Below are 20950 nucleotides of genomic sequence, written 5' to 3'. Positions count from 1 at the left end.
GTCCGTCCCCGGGAAAAGGCGGGGGGGGGGGGGTGAGAAAGCCTGGATTTGTGCTGGACATGGCCCACCTTGATTATCATGCACATTGTGAAGAGAGTTGTCACTTTGGATGGGCTATTACCAGCAGGAGAGTGAGTTTGTGCGTGGGGGGGTAGAGGGTGAGAAAACCTGGATTTGTGCTGGAAATGGCCCACCTTGATGATCACTTTAGATAAGCTATTACCAGCAGGACAGTGGAGTGGGAGGAGGTATTGTTTCATGATCTCTGTGTGTATATAAAGTCTGCTGCAGTTTCCACGGTATGCATCCGATGAAGTGAGCTGTAGCTCACGAAGGCTCATGCTCAAATAAATTGGTTAGTCTCTAAGGTGCCACAAGTACTCCTTTTCTTTTTGCGAACACAGACTAACACGGCTGTTACTCTGAAACCTGTCCCATGTTAAGTACTTTTAAAGCAGATCATTGTTTTTGGAAACTAGATAGCCAATCAAGTACTACCACAGTGAATATATATATATTTAGAAATGCTCATTAATGCTGCTTCTATTCTCCCCACCCCAGCTCTTCTCTATACCAGTTTTATTTACTCTGTGCAGAAGAGTAAAGCTCTTAACCTACAGTGGATTCAAAATGGAATCGAGACACAGCTACCAGAGCTTCCCTACACTGTGAATTAAGACAAATTAACTAAACATCCATGTTGACGCAGTCATTCAGAAGTAAAGTGGTCTTAGTTTTCTGTAGCTTAATCTTCCCTCCTTTCATAAATGTGTCTGTTCAGGCAAATCCTCAGAGCCATCCTTCCCAGTGCTTGTAAGGAAATCTCCGCCCCATGCATTTTTTTGTAGGAGGAGGAGGGGATTGGGACAGGAGAGAGGAAAGAGACTAGCCAATGCCTGTGGGTTGTTCATAGGTTTACCTCAACTAGTTTGGGTGTGTTAAAACGACATCTGAGTAAAGACAAAGCCTCTCAGAGAAAGGACCTTTGAGGATTTATCTGTTTAGGACTTGCCACAAGAGCCATTCTAAGTTTTCTCTCTGTCACTCATTCCAGACAAAATTTAAAGATCATATATACTCACATTTTTAGATGTATCTTTCCTTAGGGTTCTTGAGAACTAGTAGATACATTTTTTTAATGTGAAGGAAAAGCGAAAAGAACTGGCTTAGAGAGGAAATTCCTTAGACACACCTTGTACTAATGGAAGACAGAATGAGCATTAACAGAGAAGCATTTCACCCAACCTGGACAGACTTGATGGCTGCAAGAAAACAACTTTTAGGATTCAGTCCTTCACAGATAGTGCTCTTCTTTTAGCCTCTGCCAGCTTAGGAGGGTAAGACTATGGCCCTGTTTTGATAGTCAAAGGGTGTATTTTTCAATAGTAATGGGTCAATCGAGTTAACACAGAATGATTGAAAATCCCTGTCAAGATGCACACTAGCACTTCTGAAGCAAAGCTGGCTGTATTTTTAGCCTATGGAGGGATCCTAAAGCAGGCAGCATCGATAGGTGCTACTATGATAGGAAGTACAGGGACCCTGTATTTCAGATGCTTGGACCCCCTTCTGAGCAGCTTTTCTAAGGGCACATCTTCACTGACAATGTTAAAGCGCTGCCAAAGCAGTGCTTTAATGTGGCTTGTGTATTCACCACATAGCGCTGGGAGAGAGCTCTCCCAGCACTCAAAAAACAAAAAACCTCCACGAGGGCAATAGCTCCCAGCGCTGGTGCACTGTCTACACTTTACATCACTGAAACTTGCAGTGCTCAGGGGGGTGTTTTTTCATACCTCTGAGCAAGAAAGTTGCAGTGCTGTAAAGTGACAGTGTAGACAAGCCCTCAGAAACAGGAGGATCCGTGCAAGAGTAGAAGCTGCTGCCATTACCCCATGTGGAACACCAGAGAAGAAACTAGAACTGTGGCATGAGTAGTCCAGCAGAGGGCACCAAAACTCTACTGCACCCTGACTAGGATAGCTTTTGCCTGCTGATTTGGAGATCAAGGCCAAATCCGTACATTATGAGTCAGTGTCTAGGACACTAACATTTTTTTGTTCTCCGTCTTTTAATTTACTTCCCCATTGTTCCTAATATGTGGGTTATTCTACAATTGTTCTGAAATTAATCCCATGATGCAGGATGCAGCCAGTTCTGTTTAGCTGAATATTAGCAGGCCATGTGTTCCAAGTTTCTTTGAATCATCATCCAGCTCGTGTATATAAAATACTTCACCATGATTGTTTGATCTCACCTATACTGCTTCATTTGAAAGAATATGCCACACTGCCCAATGCAGTTAGAAAAAGTTAATACAATATCCCAGCATTATGCAAATTCATCTCCTTCCTTTTCCAAAGTGTTGGCACGTAGGAAGAGATTTGTGGACATGGACTTTACAGATGTGCTCATATTTCAGATTTTTTGAGGCAAGAATGAGTCTAGCAATTGAGAAAAGAGAGCATTAGTCTGGGCCCTATAATAAACTATAACTTTAAGAACATGTATACATTAAAATTAATACAGTCAGCTTAGAGGATTTCTTAGATAAATCCTTTAGTCATAGGCATGTAGATGCAAAAAAAAAAGTTATAAACCTGTAAGAATTTTATATATATATATATATCAACTGGAAGGCTTTGTGCAAATTTATCCATGCTGTACCCCAGTGACTTCAAAAGATTTACATCCAGGATGAATTTTGATCTTTTTACCTCTACTACTAATTACACAAATATATTATTTTCAAAAGTTCAATATAACCCAGGATAACTTAAATCACTATACACTGCATTAATATTAGAAGCTATTTTTATTTGATCACTACAGTTTAATATTTATTAATATACATTTCAAAGACACATACAGTAGAACCTGAGTTATGAGCACCTCAGGAATGGAGGTTGTTCGTAACTCTGAACAAAATGTTCAGAAGTTTACAGCTGAACATTGACTTAATATAGCTTTGGAACTTTACTATGTAGAACAAAAATGCTGCTTTTAACCATCTTAATTTAAATGAAACAAGCCCAGAAACGGTTTCCCTACCGTTTCAAACTTCTTTAAAAACTTTCCCTTTATTATTTTAGTAGTTTATATTTAACACAATACGTATTGTATTTGCACTTTTTTTTGGAGGGGGGGAGGTGGTTCCTGATGCTGCCTGATTGTATACTTCCAGTTCCAAAGTGCAGTGTGTGGTTGACTGGTCAATTCATAACTCTGGTGTTTGTAACTCTGAGGTTCTACCGGATAATGGTGAATCATAAAATACTGCATTACTACTCCTCTTTTTCTCAAATGAATTAAGACTAGGATGTATTACACTATGTACATTATAAGTCTTGTTGCCTAAGACATCTAGAGAGAATTTTAACAAATCCAGCTGGACAGAAATGGCTTAGTTTACCATAAGGTCTTGATAGGTCAGAGCCTCCAACCTCTCTTTGGAGTGATATGTAAATTTTCCTTCTCTCTTGGTTGAGGAATTAGGGTCCCAGGACGATGATTCTGGTTAGTCTTAGGTCTTTATGTACTTATGAATGGTACTAGTAAGCAGCACTATTTTATCTACACCTCACATCAGGGAGAAAACCACCACCAGATAATTAAGTAGATTTTTAAAAATCCCCAAAATCCATCAAGGAATGTGATCATCCATCGCTGTCCAATTTCCAGCCAGAAAGTCTTGAATTCATTGATCTTTTCAACAAAGTAGAACAAAAACTCACCATAATTTGATATACTTAGGTCTGAGTCTGAGTGAAAGCAGTAAGCAAGCGTGAGCTAGAAGTTATTATCTGGAGCTGTTCAGCCAATCAAGAATTTGCTAATGTGACTGAGGGGCAAAGGTAGTTCAGTCTGGACTCCTTCATGGCTGCAAAGCATATTTGCACAAACTCCTTGCACTACTATTGATTTGGATTGAGAAAGAATGTTCACTTACCCTACACAAAGTAAATTCATTACACAAAGTAAAACTATTTCCCCATGTTTATCCCCTCCCACCCCCCACTGTTCCTCAGATGTTCTTGTCAACTGCTGGAAATGGCCCACCTTGATCATCATTACAAAAGGTTCGCCCCCCACCCCTACTGGTAATAGCTCACCTTAAGTGATCACTCTGGTTACAGTGTGTATGGTAACACCCATTGTTTCATGTTCTCTATGTATATAAATCTCCCCATTGTATTTTCCACTGAATGCATCCGATGAAGTGAGCTGTAGCTCAGGAAAGCTCATGCTCAAATAAATTGGTTAGTCTCTAAGGTACCACAAGTACTCCTTTTCTGTTTACCCTACAGTAACTGTGGTTTTTCAAGCTGTCTTGTCTGCAGTTACTGCAGGGTAAAGTACCCACTCTTTCTTCAACTTCCACTTCTGATGGCTCAAAAGAAGTAACTCTTGTCCTGGAGATGGGTACAATCAGTCTATTGAAACAAGGGCTGCAGGACAGCTCTATCAAACGAGGCAACAGATCTGGAACCCTATAGCAAGGAGTAATGCTGAGCTACAGGGAGGCCAGCCCAAACTTGAACAGGACTGACATGACCACATGCACCACGGGGCAGGTCAAAAAGCCCAGAGCGGGGAGCCAAGCAACAGCCGACCAGCAATATGGCACAGGAGCTGCAGGAGATGCCAATGCAGAGTGAGAGTAGGGTAGGCTTGCTCTACAACTGCCCGCCCCTGGACCTTCACTGCAGGACAGCACCTGACCCACTCCCCTAGGGCAGGACCCAACCCCTTGGCCTCCCATTCTACCAGGGCAGTATCTCACTCATGTTAGCCACTCAAAATGTTAAGACACCTCACCTCTCAAGCCCCTCTGGGTCACAACAGAGGGTAGCCCAAAGGGGGGTACAGCACGAAATAAAGTTTGGGAACCACTGCTCTAAGGCAAGCAGATAGTCCAGGATAGCAGCCAGTGGCTTTTCCAAAGGAGATAGAGAACCTCTTCCATTTAGCAGCACAAGTAAATTTGGTGGAGTCCTTTCTGCTACAAGCTAGGATGCTTTGAACTGATAAGGGGCAAGATCTGTCTGTCAGTCAGCCAGCCAGGCTCCAGGCCATGCAATGGAAGGATACTAGATCTGGAAGTAGGACTTATCCCTTCAACTGCATAATCATATTGCGGCATCATAAGTTTGATATGGGGCAGTGTTGACAGATTCATGAGGTCAGAATACCAAAACTGCTTGAGACATGCTGGGATCATCATCATTAGGTCTGTGGCCTGTCTGAGGACTCCCAGTATCAAGGGAATTGGAGGGTAGACATACATGAGCCCCCATTACCTTAGGATCAGGAAAGCATCCAAACAGGGAGCAGGGACTTGTTCCCTTTCTGGAGTATGCACTTCTTATTGTGGTTGGAGGCAAACAGGTCTAATCTTGGGAGCACCCCCTATAAAAGATGACTTTTGGAATAACCGTTCATGGTTGTCCAAGTATTGTCGACTCAGACAGTCAATGAAGGTGTTTTGCAGGCCAAGAAGGTGAGAGCAACTGGACTGCGTAGTGACTGATGCACCAGTTCCAAAGTTGGACTGCCTTCTGGGAAAGATGAGGAGTGAGCACTTCCCTGCTTGCTGATATAGTACATTACTATGATGTTGTCCATGTGGTACCATGAAGAACTGAGAAGAAAGCTATGCATGCCAACCAAATGGTTCAATTCCAGAACATTTATGTGAAGATTTGCCTTGAGGAAGGGGGAAAGAGACTCAGAGGCCCTAAATCCAAAGGCAGCCCAGTGAACTCCCCACAATGCATATGTCGCATTGGTGATCTCTATTGCTTAGACTTCTCGAACAAAAACCATGACCAAGGAGCCCTTGAAATAGACTTAATAGTGCGTGTCCATTTTCTTGGAGGTAGGCACCATGAACGCATGAGTTGACCAGATGTCCCTGATTCCATGTGAACAGTCTCTGAAACTCCTCTCCAAGGAGCCAGGTTCATAGGTATTCAAGACAGGTAACTCCGTTCTCTCCCAGATTCTCCAAAGCCGAGAAATAATATGCTTTATAATAATATAATAATGGGGCAGGCGATGGCACTGGGACCAACAACTTCTTCACAGAAGGCAGTAATGGAGGCTTGGGTAGATCCAATACCATTAAGACTCCTTGTACTATAAATTGAGTGGTTACAGCAGAGGCTTGTGGTGAGAGGTCTCTTGCTCTGGAAGTGCAGTCAGTAGTGGAGAGGTTTTAGCCTCTTTGAAGGGATGATGTCTCCCTCCGACTGAAACCCCTGGTGCCTAGGAATTGCAAAATTGGTATGGAAGGGTCTGGAAAATGCTTATGCTCCTATACTGACCGTGCAGATGCTTCTATCCTTGGTCACCAGCCCCAAATGCATTGAGAGCATCTGGAGGCTGAGTGGGGTTCTTATGGTGACTGCTTGGTGCCAAGAAGTCAGAAGGAACTATTCTGGACCTTGAACTGCCTCCAATACTGGATATGCTTGGGGCTGGCGATGGGAGTTCTGTGTCTCTGATCACCATGGGAGTGGTACTCCTTATGATCTCTCCAGAAGATAGAGAAGAGGACGCAAGAGAGATTCTGGCCAATTCTGTAGCAGAGGAGTGGGGACTTCCTCCATGCTGAAGGTGCTCTGGAACCCAGATTGGACCATTGGCTTAATGGAGCACTCTGAGGGCTTGTCTACATTAATATTTAGTTTGTGGCAAGCTAGGGTATACATCTCCCCTACACTAGCCTGCTGTGCACTAAGTGTCTGTGTGGACCCTGCTGCAACACACTAAAAGTTTCCTAACGCATTTTGGATCTACCCCACTTTGAACAGGAGTCAAAGCACACTAGAGAACTTTTAGTGCCTGTCAGCAGGGTCCACAGACACTTAGTGAACAGCAGGTAGTAGATTTACACACCTGCTTCCTGTGAACTAAATGTTTGTGCAGACAAGTTGGTTCAAGCTGACCAGTTTTCCTCGCATTCAGCAGCGAATGAAACTTTCCTGGAGTTCTTGAGGAGGACTTTTTGAAAAGAAGCAGCACATAGAGAACTTACCTAGCATATGCAATTCCTTCAGACAGAAAAGGCACTTAGGCCTGGCCTACACTACGAGTTTAGGTTGAATTTAGCAGCGTTAAATCCGAATTAACCCTGCACCCATCCACACAACAAAGCCATTTTTTCGACATAAAGGGCTCTTAAAACCAATTTCTGTACTCCTCCCCAATGAGGGGATTAGCACTTAAATCGACATCGCCGTTTCAGATTAGGGTTAGTGTGGATGCAATTTGAAGGTATTGGCCTCTGGGAGCTATCCCACAGTGCACCACTGTGACGGCTCTGGACAGCACTCTGAACTTGGATGCACTGGCCAGGATTACAGGAAAAGCCCCGGGAACTTTTAATTCTCATTTCCTGTTTGGCCAGGCGAGCTCATCAGCACAGGTGACCATGCAGTCCCAGAATCGAAAAAGAGCTCCAGCATGGACCGAACGTGAGGTACTGGATCTGATCGCTGTATGGGGAGAAGAAGCAGTGCTATCAGAACTACGTTCCAAAAGACGAAATGCCAAAACATTGCAAAAAATCTCAGAGACCATGAGGGACAGAGGCTACATCAGGGACGCAACACAGTGCTGCATGAAACTTAAGGACCTCAGACAAGCGTACCAGAAAACCAAAGGATCAAATGGACGCTCCGGGACAGAGTCCCAGACATGCCGCTTCTACGCTGAGCTGCATGCAATTCTGGGGGGGGGGGGGGCGCCACCACTACCCCACCCCTGTCCGTGGACTCCAATGATGGGGTACTCTCCGCTATGGCTGAGGATTTTGCAGATGGGGAAGATGAGGAGGAGGAGGATGAGCTTGGGGAGAGCACACAGCACACAGCACACCGTTCTCCCTGACAGCCAGGATCTTTTTATCACCTTGACTGAAATACCCTCCCAACCTAACGAAGCCAGAGAAGGGACCTCTGGTGAGTGTACCTTTTTAAATATAATACAGGTTATAAAAGGAAGCGTTTAATGATTAAGTAGCACTGAAGACTTGGGATGCATTCATGGCCAGTACTGCTACTGGAAAAGTCTGTTAACGTGTCTGGGGATGGAGCGGAAATCCTCCAGGGACATCTCCATGAAGCTCTCCTGGAGGTACTGAAAAGCCTTTGCAGAAGGTTTCTGGGGAGAGCAGCCTTATTCCGTCCTCCATGGTAGGACACTTTACCACACCATGCTAGTAGCAAGTAATCTGGTATCATTGCATGACGAAGCCTGGCAGCGTATGGTCCCAGTGTCTGCTGGCATTCAAGCAACAACCGTTCTTTATCTTTCTGTGTCATTCTCAGGAGAGTGATATCCTTGATGGTAATCTGGTTGAAATAGGGGAATTTGATTAAGGGAACATTCAGAGGTGCCCGTTCCTACTGGGCTGTTTACCTGTGGCTGAAAAGAAATCCTCCCTGCAGTTAGCCACACGGTGGGGGGGGGGCATTGGCGCTGAACTGTTTGCGTCTGGCTAGCAGGGATCTTCCCAGCGGTGGGGGGAGGGGAAAAGCGATCATCCCAGAGAATTGGAAGGGGGGAGGGGGTTAGTTTGGTTTCTGCTGTTGCACGTTAACAGGAAAACTGCAGCACTAAAATGGCCAACTCAATGGGCTTTGCTTGGTATGGGAAAGGAGGGGGCTGCTGTTATGAAGGTTGCAGAAGCCAAGACTATGGCTTACCATGGCCGCTTGCAAGCTGAATTCTGTTGCCCAGCCTTGTGTGTGTGATCTCTAACACCAAAGCTGCAGGCACTCAATATAAGATGCAAAATGCGACCTTGTACCAAAATCACATGTGCTATGTAATGTGAATAGTGTTATTCACCGTGAAAGAGTATAGCCATTGTTCTGTAAAACGTATCTTTTTAAATACTTCACTCCCTTTGTTTCCTCCAGCAGCTGCAAATGTTTCAAGCCTCCCTCCTCCGTCCCAAAGGCTATCTCAGATAAGGCGGCAAAAAAAAACAAAACAAAAAAAAAACATGCACATGCAATGAAATGTTCTCTGAGCTCATGCAGTCATCTGGCACTAACAGAGCTGTGTGGAGGGACACAATAGCAGAGTACAGGACGGTGGCCGATGAACGTGAGGAGAGGTGGCGGCAGGAAGATCAGAGGAGGTATGAGGAAATGCTCGGGCTACTGTGGGATCAAACGGACATGCTCCAGCGTCTGGTGGAGGTTCATGAACGGCAGCAGGATCACAGACTGACGCTGCAGCCCGTTTAACTGCCCTCCCTCCTCCTCAAGTTCCATAGCCACCTCACCCAGACGCCCAAGAACGCAGGGTGGGAGCTCTGAGCACCCAACCACTCCACCCCAGTGGACAGCCCAAGCAACAGAAGGCTGGCATTCGACAAGTTTTAAAGTGACTTTTTCCCTCCCTCCTACCCTCCTCCCACACCCCACCCAGGCTACCTTGTGAGTTATCAATTAATAAAGAATACATATTTTTTAAACAATAGTGACTTTATTTCCTTTGCAAGCAAGCTGTGATCGAAGGCGGGAGGGTGGGTGGCTTACAGGGAATTAGAGTAAAAGAATCATAGAATAACAGAGTTGGAAGGGACCTCTGGAGGCCATCTAGTCCAACCCCCTGCCCAGAGCAGGACCAATCCCAACTAAATCATCCCAGCCAGGGCTTTGTCAAGCCTGACCTTAAAAACTTCTAGGGAAGGAGAATCCACCACCTCCCTAGGTAACGCATTCCAGTGTTTCACCACCCTGCTAGTGAAAAAGTTTTTCCTAATATCCAACCTAAACTTCCCCCACTGCAACTTGAGACCATTACTCCTTGCCCTGTTATCTGCTATCACTGAGAATAGTCTGGATCCATCCTCTTTGGATCCACCTTTCAGGTAGTTAAAAGCAGCTATCAAATCCCCCCTCATTCTTCTCTTCCGTAGACTAAACAATCCCAGTTCCCTCAGCCTCTCCTCATAAATCATGTGTTCCAGTCCCCTAATCATTTTTATTGCCCTCTGCTGGACTCTTTCCAATTTTTCCACATCCTTCTTGTAGTGTGGGGCCCAAAACTGGACACACTACTCCAGATGAGGCCTCACCAATGTCAAATAGAGGGGAACGATAACGTCCCTCGATCTGCTGGCAATGCCCCTACTTTTACACCCCAAAATGCCATTGGCCTTCTTGGCAACAAGGGCACACTGTTGACTCATATCCAGCTTCTCATCCACTGTCACCCCTAGGTCGTTCTCTGCAGAGCTGCCACCTAGCCATTCTGTCCGTAGTCTGTAGCGGTGCATTGGATTCTTCCGTCCTAAATGCAGGACTCTGCACTTGTCCTTGTTGAACCTCAGATTTCTTTTGGCCCAATCCTCTAATTTGTCTAGGGCCCTCTGTATCCTATCCCTACCCTCCAGCGTATCTACCACTCCTCCCAGTTTAGTGTCATCCGCAAACTTGCTGAGGGTGCAATCCACACCATCCTCCAGATCATTAATGAAGATATTGAACAAAACTGGCCCCAGGACCGACCCTTGGGGCACTCCGCTAGATACCGGCTGCCAACTAGACATGGAGCCATTGATCACTACCCGTTGAGCCCGACAATCTAGCCAACTTTCTACCCACCTTGTAGTGCATCCATCCAGCCCATACTTCTTTAACTTGCTGGCAAGAATACTGTGGGAGACCATGTCAAAAGCTTTGCTAAAGTCGAGGAATAACATGTCCACTGCTTTCCCTTCATCCACAGAACCAGATATCTCATCTCAGAAGGCAATTAGATTAGTCAGGCATGACTTTCCCTTGGTGAATCCATGCTGACTGTTCCTGATCACTTTCCTCTCCTCTAAGTGCTTCAGAATTGACTCCTTGAGGACATGCTCCCTGATTTTTCTGGGGACTGAGGTGAGACTGACCGGCCTGTAGTTCCCAGGATCATCCTTCTTCCCTTTTTTAAAGATGGGCACTACATTAGTCTTTTTCCAATCTTCTGGGACTTCCCCCGATCGCCATGAGTTTTCAAAGATAATGGCCAATGGCTCTGCAATCACATCCGCCAATTCCTTTAGTGCTCTCGGATGCAGCGCATCTGGCCCCATGGACTTGTGCTTGTCCAGTTTTTCTAAATAGTCCCAAACCACTTCTTCCTTCACAGAGGGCTGGCCACCTCCTCCCCATGCTGTGCTGCCCAGTGCAGTAGTCTGGGAGCTGACCTTGTTCGTGAAGACAGAGGCAAAAAAAGCATTGAGTATGTTAGCTTTTTCCATATCCTCTGTCACTAGGTTGCCTCCCTCATTTAGTAAGGGGCCCACACTTTCCTTGGCCGCCTTATTGCCAACATATCTGAAGAAACCCTTCTTGTTACTCTTAACATCCCTCGCTAGCTGCAACTCCAGGTGTGATTTAGCCTTCCTGATTCCATTTCTACATGCCCGAGCAATATTTATATACTCACCCCTGGTCATTTGTCCAATCTTCCACTTCTTGTAAGCCTCTTTTGGTGAGTCAACCAAGGGGGCAGGTTTTCATCAAGGAGAAACAAACAGAACTGTCACACAGTACCCTGGCCAGTCACGAAACTGGTTTTCAAAGCTTCCCTAATGCGCACTGCTTCCTGCTGTGCTCATTTAACTGTCCTGGTGTCTGGCTGCGCTTATTCAGCAGCCAGACGATTTGCATCAACCTCCCACCCCACCATAAATGTCTCACCCTTACTCTCACAGAGACTGTGGAGCACACAGCAAGCAGCAACAATGGGAATATTGGTTTCGTTGAGGTCTGAGCGAGTCAGTAAACTGCGCCAGCGACCCTTTAAACATCCAAATGCACATTCTATCACCATTCTGCACTTGCTCAGTCTATAGTTGAACAGCTCCTGACTACTGTCCAGGGTGCCTGTGTACGGTTTCATGAGCCAGGGCATTAAGGGTTAGGCTGGGTCCCCAAGGATAACTATAGGCATTTCAACATCCCCAACTGTTATTTTCTGGTCTGGGAAGTAAATCCCTTCCTGCAGCCGTTTAAACGGACCAGAGTTCCTGAAGACACAAGCATCATGAACCTTTCCCGGCCATCCCACGTTGATGTTGGTAAAACATCCCTTATGATCCACCAGTGCTTGCAGCAACATTAAAAAGTACCCCTTGCAGTTTATGTACTGGCTGCCCTGGTGGTCCGTTCCCAAGATAGGGATGTGAGTTCCGTCTATAGCCCCACCACAGTTAGGGAATCCCATTGAAGCAAAGCCATCCAGTAGGACCTGCACATTTCCCAGAGTCACTACCTTTGAAGCAGCAGCTCAATGACTGCGCTGGCTACTTGCATCACAGCAACCCCCCACAGTAGATTTGCCCACTCCAAATTGATTCCCGACTGACCGGTAGCTGTCTGGCATTGCAAGCTTCCACAGGGCTATTACCACTTGCTTGTGAACCACGAGGGCTGCTCTCATCTTGGTATTCTTGCACTTCAGGTCAGGGGAAAGCAAGTCATGAAGTTCCATGAAAGTGCCCATATGCATGCGAAAGTTTCGGAGCCACTGGGAATTATCCCAGACCTGCAACACTATGCGGTCCCACCACGCTGTGCTTGTTTCCTGGGCCCAGAATCGACGTTCCATGGCATAAGCCTGCTCCATTAACACTGTGATCTCCAAATTGTGGGGGAACGCGGTTTTAGAGAAAAGTGTGTTTATGTCCTCATCACCGGGCTGCCATCGCCTCCTTGCCTGGTTTTTCAGGTGCTGGTTCTGCATACACTGCATGATAATGAGCGAGGTGTTTACAATGGTCATAACTGCTGTGGTGAGCTGAACGGGCTCCATGCTTGCTGTGCTATGGCATCTGCTCCTGCTCGGGCAATCCAGGGAAAAGGTGCGAAAAGATTGTTTGCCGTTGCTTTGGTGGAAAGAGGGGGGAGTGACAACATGGCTTACAGGGTTGCTTACAGGGAATTAAAATCAACAAAGGGGGTGGCTTTGCGAGAAACAGAATGGCCCCCTCAAGGACAGAACTCAAAACCTCAAAGATAGAACTCAAAACTGGGTTTAGCAGGCCGTTGATTTCACAGAGGGAGGGAGGAGAAAATGAATACAAAACAAATCTGGTCTATTTCTTGTTTTGATCCACTTCATCTATCTTTATACATCTTGCTGGCAGCAGACTTTGCAGTATGACTGCTTGCCATCGTCTTCTGCTGGCTGTGGATTAAAAGACAATGCACTGTCAGTAGGACTGAATTGCCATGAGACGAAACTTAAAAGGGAAATGACCTGGCTGAGTCACTCCCATGTTTGCCCAGGCGCCCCTGACCTCATTGAGGTCAGTTAAAAGAGCACCCTGGACTACGTCGACGACAGCTACCAGTCATACTGCACTGTCTGCTGCCAAAAAGCAACAAATTGTTGCTGTGTAGCAATGCAGTACCCCCTCTGCCAGCACCCAGGAGACATACGATGACGGTTCGCTGAGCGGGCTCCATGCTTGCCGTGGTATGGCGTCTGCACAGGTAACGCAAGAAAAAAGGTGCAAAACGATTGTCTGCCCTTGCTTTCACGGAGGGAGGGAAGGGGGCCTGACAATATGTACCCAAAACCACCCGCGACAATGTTTTAGCCCCATCAGGCACTGGGATTTCTACCCAGAATTCAAATAGGCAGCGGAGACTGCAGGAACTGTGGGATAGCTACCCACAGTGCAACGCTCCAGAAGTCAACGGTTGCCTTGGTACTGTGGACACACTCTGTCGACTATACGCACTTAGAGCATTTGTGTGGGGACACACACAATCGACTGTATAAAAACGCTTTCTACAGAACCGACTTCTATAAATTCGACCTAATTTCGTAGTGTAGACAAGACCTTAGAGTGTCCTTTGTTGATAGGGATAGCTTGTTCAGAAGAAAAGGCAGGTCTTGAATCCTGGGGACTTGAACTCCACCACATCCAGAGCCAAGGCAAACAAGGTCTACAAGTCCATGTGTTATCAGTAAATTTTACACACACACACCTTTTTTTGGCTAGTGGGATAAACAAACAATAAAACTAAACTAACTAAATAACTAAAGTCTAACCAAAAAGAATTTATTTGCACAGTGTGCCAAGATGCTACAGGTTTTCAGTCTTGCAACCACAAGCAGTAAGAAGGAACTGGAGAGCTGCTGCCGTCTCCCTACCTTTTATACTCTTAGCTACAGTCTGCCAGAGGGCTTGGAGGGGTGACCCCAAACAACACTGCTATTCAGAAGATGCTTATCAAGCTCGCCTGGAAGGCGCCCAAAATAAAATACATGTGCACAGTAACTTTAAAAGGTTTTGTGCTTTGGTGTTTTATTTTTGTTTGAGTGGTACCAACAGTTTGCTAGGCACTTTTTCCAGATAATTTTTTTAATCTTTTCATGACAGGGATCCTGCCTGTGTGTGTACTTAGATATTATCTAGCAAAACGGGGCCCTTATCTTGATTGAAGCATGCTACCACAACACCACCACCACCATGCTCCTTTCCCCCAGAGTGATTAAAATCTATATGGTCCTAATTTTCCATCTTTGCACTTCAACAGAAGTAGCTAGCTGGTGAATTTACAGAATGAAGTTCTGAGTCCAAATTACAAATATCTGCCTTCTTCAAACATTGGTTATGTTCCATCAGAACATCAGCGCATCAGTCTTGCAGCTGAACCGCTTTCTTCCTACCTTTGTTGGGGACTTCAAATTATCAAAATAAAAAACGACTCATCTTAAAAGGCAAGTTTTGCTTTAAAATTCCAATTCCATTAGAATTTTTCACCACTCACCCCCTCCCCCCACCCCCGGGGTGGCCGAGTGGGGACACACAGATCTTGAAAAGTTTTCAAGAAATGTTGGTTTCAGATAACTGGCAGGCTCATGCATGTGTGGACAGGGAAAACTGTTAAAATAGCAGCTGAAAATCATTTTAGCTTAAGTAGTGTACTGAGCTCAAAAGATTTTTAACAACTATTTAAAAAAGAGTTTCACACACCTATGTGGGATGACCAAGCCTATATGGTTTTCACTAAATTTACCTTAAACTGTTTCAGGATGTGACAAAAAAAGTTAGAAGCATGCATATGATCATATAGTCATAAAAGAAGTAGTGATGTTCAGAAACTGTAAGGAAATCATGCAATAATTTTCTGTAGTATTCTGAACATTTGTCCATTTCTCTCTACCCTGTTGTCTCACAATAGCACACACTTTGTTATTCCATACTGCCACCTTCTTTCCCACCAGAAATACTGCTGCCAAAATCATATTTCCTGTTTAGCATCTTCCGCACAGTTCCATGTATCATCTCTGCAGCAGCTTTCGTTCTTCTATTACAAAATTCAAACCACTTTGCTTATTCCAAGCAATCCATAACTTTGCCCCGGCATAGTTCTGTTCTAATCTCCTGCACACTGTCCTGTCACCTGTCCACACACTACCCTTCTTTCTATAACTGCTCCTTTTGTTTCCTTTGCCTAACTGCAACTTTTCATACTGCTCAATCCGTGTAACCTCCCAGTCACCTTCAAGAAAAACTTTTGAAAAGCCACCTTTTCCATGAAATATACCAGCTATAAGACCACGTCACAATACAAAACAAACAGAGTACCATACTGCAATGTGCAATACCTGCTTGTGACTTCATATTATGAAGTCTTCAAGACAAGAACCCCAAATGGCAGAGTTCCCCTTATACTAATGATACTCCTTAAAATACACATTAAAATAAGGCACACAGGAATTTCCATAAATTGCAGACTATTTCCTTTGAAGATATTGTTGACTGGATTTTATATATTAAAAACCACTTCCTGCCAAACCAAATAAACATTTTTATATAATTAAGATGTTATATATGTTTGTGAACAAAAACCTAAAAAAAAAAAGTGTGAACTATGACTGATCTTCTATTTTATGACTAATCCTCTATTGGTATTGGATCAGTTATTAAAGCGATGTACTGTGTGTGCTGCATTGTACCCAGGTAAAAGCCAGGTCCGTTTTCTTAAGTAACACACATCATGGTGCACATTATTTTTTTTTCTAGTAGATAAACCTTTTAAAAAGGTTTCTCTATTCACGTACAAGATTTAGTATTTACCAAAATATGTATCTGAACATACGTTCTTTAACAGCCATTTCTTTAGCTCTGCAACAATTTAATATTACCAAATACAAAACAGAACATTAAAAAAAAATTAGATCTAATAAGTATTTTTTCACTAAACGCAAGAAAAATAAATGCTTTCATTTAACTGCTCAAAACAGCGAAGAGAAAGCATAGATCACATTAAAAAAAAAGTTTGCATCAGCAAAATGCTGCTTTATACTCAGACCATAATACACTTCCATTAAAATCTCAAAATATTCAGAACATGGTTTGGCATATTCTAAAGGGATACATTGTTTAATCATTGGTAATCATTTTAAATGGTTACGATTTTAATTATTTAGCAAGGTACTTGAATGGCCCCAAATCTTCATTTAAGCTCAAAATGAATGTGAAATACATAATGAATGTGAAATACATAAGCAGCCCAGAACAACTTTACTAACCCCACCCCCAAAAATCATTAAACCAGAAAATATTTTTTACAATTAGATTTTTATTGTTAAAATGTGGGGGCTTTCATTTTTTCTTTTATTTCCATGCACAGAAATGGAAAGGTGACTTTGACATGAAAATGTCTAAGATATGAGTTTAAAGTTCCTATTGTTGATGGCTTGAATAGATTTCTAATTTTAACAGCGCAAAGCCTTTAATCTGTTCATGGCTTCCAGGTAACCAACCTGTACCACAACTGTTAGTAACCAAAAGGAGACAATTACCCAGGAAAAGTTTAAACACCACACAGGAATTATGATGGACATCAATTCTGACACAAAATGTACTGTAGTAAAAAGATCTAATCATTTGGTAAATTACTATATTTTTGATTTATTATGCTATTAGTTTTCACCATAAAGTTACAACGTGCCTATAAGCCAATACCAACTAATTTTTCCAACCTGTATTTTAAAAAGCCATATAAAATGCCAGTGCACAGAAAAAAAAAAAAAAAAAAGAGGAGTGTACATATATTTTTGAACTGATAAGAAATATAATTAACCTGTATATAACCTACAGATAATTAATATCAGAATTTTCAAACTACATAATTAAAAACAAAACTGAAAACAGTTCTTTGATTAACATAGTTTTCTTGTTTTTTGGGGGCTATGGCTTTCTTCTAATCAAAGCAATGACCGTTCTGGGCTTTGCTTTGTTAGCGCATTAACTTCTAAATTAAAAAAATGGAAGTGCCAATCTTGAAGAAATCAGCAGTCCTTTTCTAATCTACTGAAAAAGATCATTTTCTCATCTAAATTGAATTTGTTCTATGACAAAAATGAGATTAATGCCCTACACAGATTTAAATACATCTATCATGTCTTACACAGCCTTTTCAAAATGAACCTAGAGCAGAAGTCTATTTCCAGTTCAAACATTTTATCTATCAATATCGTTATAAAAGAAAACATTTTAGCTTAATTACAGTTAAGCTGTTTCATCAGCACAATGGCAAGAGACCAGTACTATAAAGTGAACACTTTTTTCCCCATTTTGAATAGTGCAACTGAACAACATTCCATTTTTGCAACATAAGCAAATTATGTCTTAACAAAAGGATAAATTTACAATAGTTTTTCTGATTCTGGCAGTAGTATACTATTCAGTTGTAAAAATAATCTAGCAAGAATGCCTCTCTCAAACCAATTTACACACACATTCATACATTCATGCACAAATATATATTTTATAGAACATTTTTGTGGGCATCTGTTAAAACAAGTAATCTACAGTTTCTCTTTTAATATCTATGTTGTTAACAGTTATTAATATTTTCCATGGTAATTGCTTAGGTCTAAACATCGCTTTTGTAAGAACATGAATCAAATGAAAACAATTATTGGTTACAACTAATCTGTAGAGATTATTAGCATTCTTTTCATATTACGTTTTAAACATTACATTGCAGAATTCACATACCTGGATCATACTGGCATTTAGCTTCATTATGCAGAGTTACTGAAGATATGCCTTCCATAGTATCTCATACCTAGGCTTTTGTATTGTTCCTTTAAAGAGCTTACTGCACAAATACACTTAGCTTATCATTCAAGCATTTGTAGGTACCTGCTGAAGCAATCTGTTAAGGGACTTGCTGAAGCCTCAGAGACAATAGAAAATCAACAGCTGTATATTGTGATGTCAGTAACACCCTAGCCAGTCACCACACAGAGAAACTAAAACGCATCAGAAGCTATATTGAGCTCTTCGTTAGCAATTCAGTATCAAGTGATGCAAAAGCCTTGTGAAGCTGTAAACCTGCTATAAAATGGCTGTTGGGGGGGATTTTAGTCATTCTCTCCCTTAAAATTCTATAGCACATCTCCCAGCATAAGAAGTTTATTATTATTATGAAATTATTTTTTAACTGACACAAACAGTAAATATTGTGCAAAACTGGTGTTGCTGTGCAGATAGCATTATTTTTAGAAAGAAAATGACTATTTTACCTTTTCCATTTCATATTATAAGCAATGGGATTTTAAAAAAAATAGTAAACGGATAGGATTTTTTAAGAACTTATATGGCTCTCATCACAGTGGTATCTGAACATTTTCTAAGTTTTTAGTCAGATTTTTTTTTTTAGTGTTATCTGTAGCTGTATTTTCAACTTTAAGGACAAAAACAAACCAGCCAGCCAGTGTAGCTGAAGGTAACATTTTACATCTTGGTTTGGTTTCTTCAAATCCCCTTAGATTTCTCTGGAAAAGTGAGTTACTTCATTATACCAGCAGATGGACGCACGAAAAGAACACATTTCTGATGACAGCATTCACATGGGTGCTTGCTGACTGAAATAACTCACTTGGAGACTTTCCAAGCAAAAAAACAAAAACTGAACTACTAACAGCGGACTGGTAGACCAGAATTATCTCCACCACCAAAATGGATGATATTGTCTGGGCTGGTATAAGACGACTTTTCAGAACCCAAATGAGCAAGAAAAGCAGTAATTATCCCCCACCCCTGAAATAAAGGGTGGGCCACTATCCATTTGCTGCAGTACAGAGGACCAGACTTCCAAAAGCAGCATCTAGATAATGTTGCCATGTGCAATATAGGGCTTGTCTCCATGGGAATGTTACATCAAATTAGTATGTCCACTCTAATTGTAGTAATGTAACTAAATCAAACTGAAGTGTATCCGTACTGCTATGATATACTGAGTTAAGATAGTTTCCTCGTTAATCACTGCATTCACATACCTCTGCACTTGTTCAAATTATCCACTTAGCATTCTGGAAAGATATCAGATAGTACAACATTCCGTCGCTCAACTCTATTCTCTGATTTTTCTCCTGGTACATTTTGGGACACCCACTGGAACCCTGTCTGTTAATTTTTTCTCATGCGTATGCACAGTCTCATGATTCCTAGACTGACGTCCATTACTTTTTGCCAGTGCCGTTTTTGAACTGCTGTCAGGTAGCATGGAGGAAACTCTGCAGAGTGCCATGATCCTGACAGTCATTAATACAAACAGGATGATGCACGTACACTGGCAGGTTCAGGGAGTGGCTGGATTTGGCAGCGTAGCTTTGTAGGGCTTTGGATGCCATGGCAACATTGCTACAGGAACAGGACACTGAAATCAGGCAGTTACTTCTGCAGAGCATTTATCTGGAGCATCTTTACTTGATGAAGAACCACTTGGGATCACTCAACACAGTGTGTGGCAGGATAGAGGAGGAGCAAAAGTGGGATGACCAGCAGTGGACGCATTAATTCAGGATGCAAAAGACTTTCCTAGAGATCAGTGAACAAAACATGAACAATGCATCTGTGAAGAAACTGAAGTTAGGGCTTGTCTACCCTTACTCCAGAATAACTATTCCTGAATAACTCCAGGTGTAGACAAGCCCAAAGTGATCAAAGAAAACAAATGCTGAGGCCCATTATCAAAAGCCTCTGCTTACTCCACCCAGACCCTACTGTTGTGTTAACTGCAATCGGGAGTTTAGTCTTGAAGCTGAAAGGTATGTCTCCCTGAGAGTCTGTTATACAATGAGAAAATAGTTCCTTGTCCCCTTATACCGCAATGAGTACCATGTAGGTGGACTCCTGTGCTCATGCAAAGCTCACTGAAGGTTCAGAGTATTGGAAGCTTCCATGACTCTCTTAATCCATCAAATAGTACTAAACAGATGACCAGTTTGCACTTTGTTCACCAGTATTGCAGTTTATAAATTCATTAGAGCATAGCGTACTTAGATTTCCAGAAAGCTTTGACAAGGTCCCTCACAAAAGGCTCTTACGTAAATTAAGTTGTCATGGGATAAGAGGGAAGAACCTTTCATGGATTGAGAACTAGTTAGAAGACAGGGAACAAAGGGTAGGAATAAATGGTAAATTTTCAGAATGGAGAGGGATTACTAGTGGTGTTCCCCAAGGGTCAGTCCTAGAACCAATCCTCAACTTATTCATAAATGATCTGGAGAAAGGGGTAAACAGTGAGGTGGCAAAGTTTGCAGACAATACTAAACTGCTCAAGATAGTTAAGACCAAAGCAGAACTTCAAAAAGATCTCACAAAACTAAGTGATTGGGCAACAAAATGGCAAATGAAATTTAATGTGGATAAATGTACAGTAATGAACACTGGAAAAAATAACCCCAACTATATATACACAATATGATGGGGGCTAATTTAGCTACAACTAATCAAGAAAGAGATCTTGCAGTCATCGTGAATAGTTCTCTGAAGACGTCCACGCAGTGTGCAGCGGCAGTCAAAAAAGCAAACGGGATGTTAGGAATCATTTAAAAAGGGATAGAGCATAAGACGGAGAATATCTTATTGCCCTTATATAAATCCATGGTATGCCCACATCTTGAATAC

At 42.7% G+C, this 20950-nt stretch overlaps 1 protein-coding gene across 1 annotated transcript in view; it reads right to left on the bottom strand.

Moving 5' to 3' along the window:
• The window catches only part of R3HDM1 (R3H domain containing 1), a 163914-nt gene that overhangs the window by 108740 nt on the left and 34224 nt on the right, over positions 1 to 20950 (bottom strand). The gene's annotated exons all lie outside the window — the stretch shown is intronic.

This window comes from Lepidochelys olivacea (assembly GCF_965140295.1).
Source record: "Lepidochelys olivacea isolate rLepOli2 genome assembly, chromosome: 11".
In the NCBI taxonomy this organism is placed as follows: Eukaryota; Metazoa; Chordata; order Testudines; family Cheloniidae; genus Lepidochelys; species Lepidochelys olivacea.
Note: the sequence above shows the minus strand (reverse complement) of the source record. Positions and strands in the feature narration are given on the sequence as shown.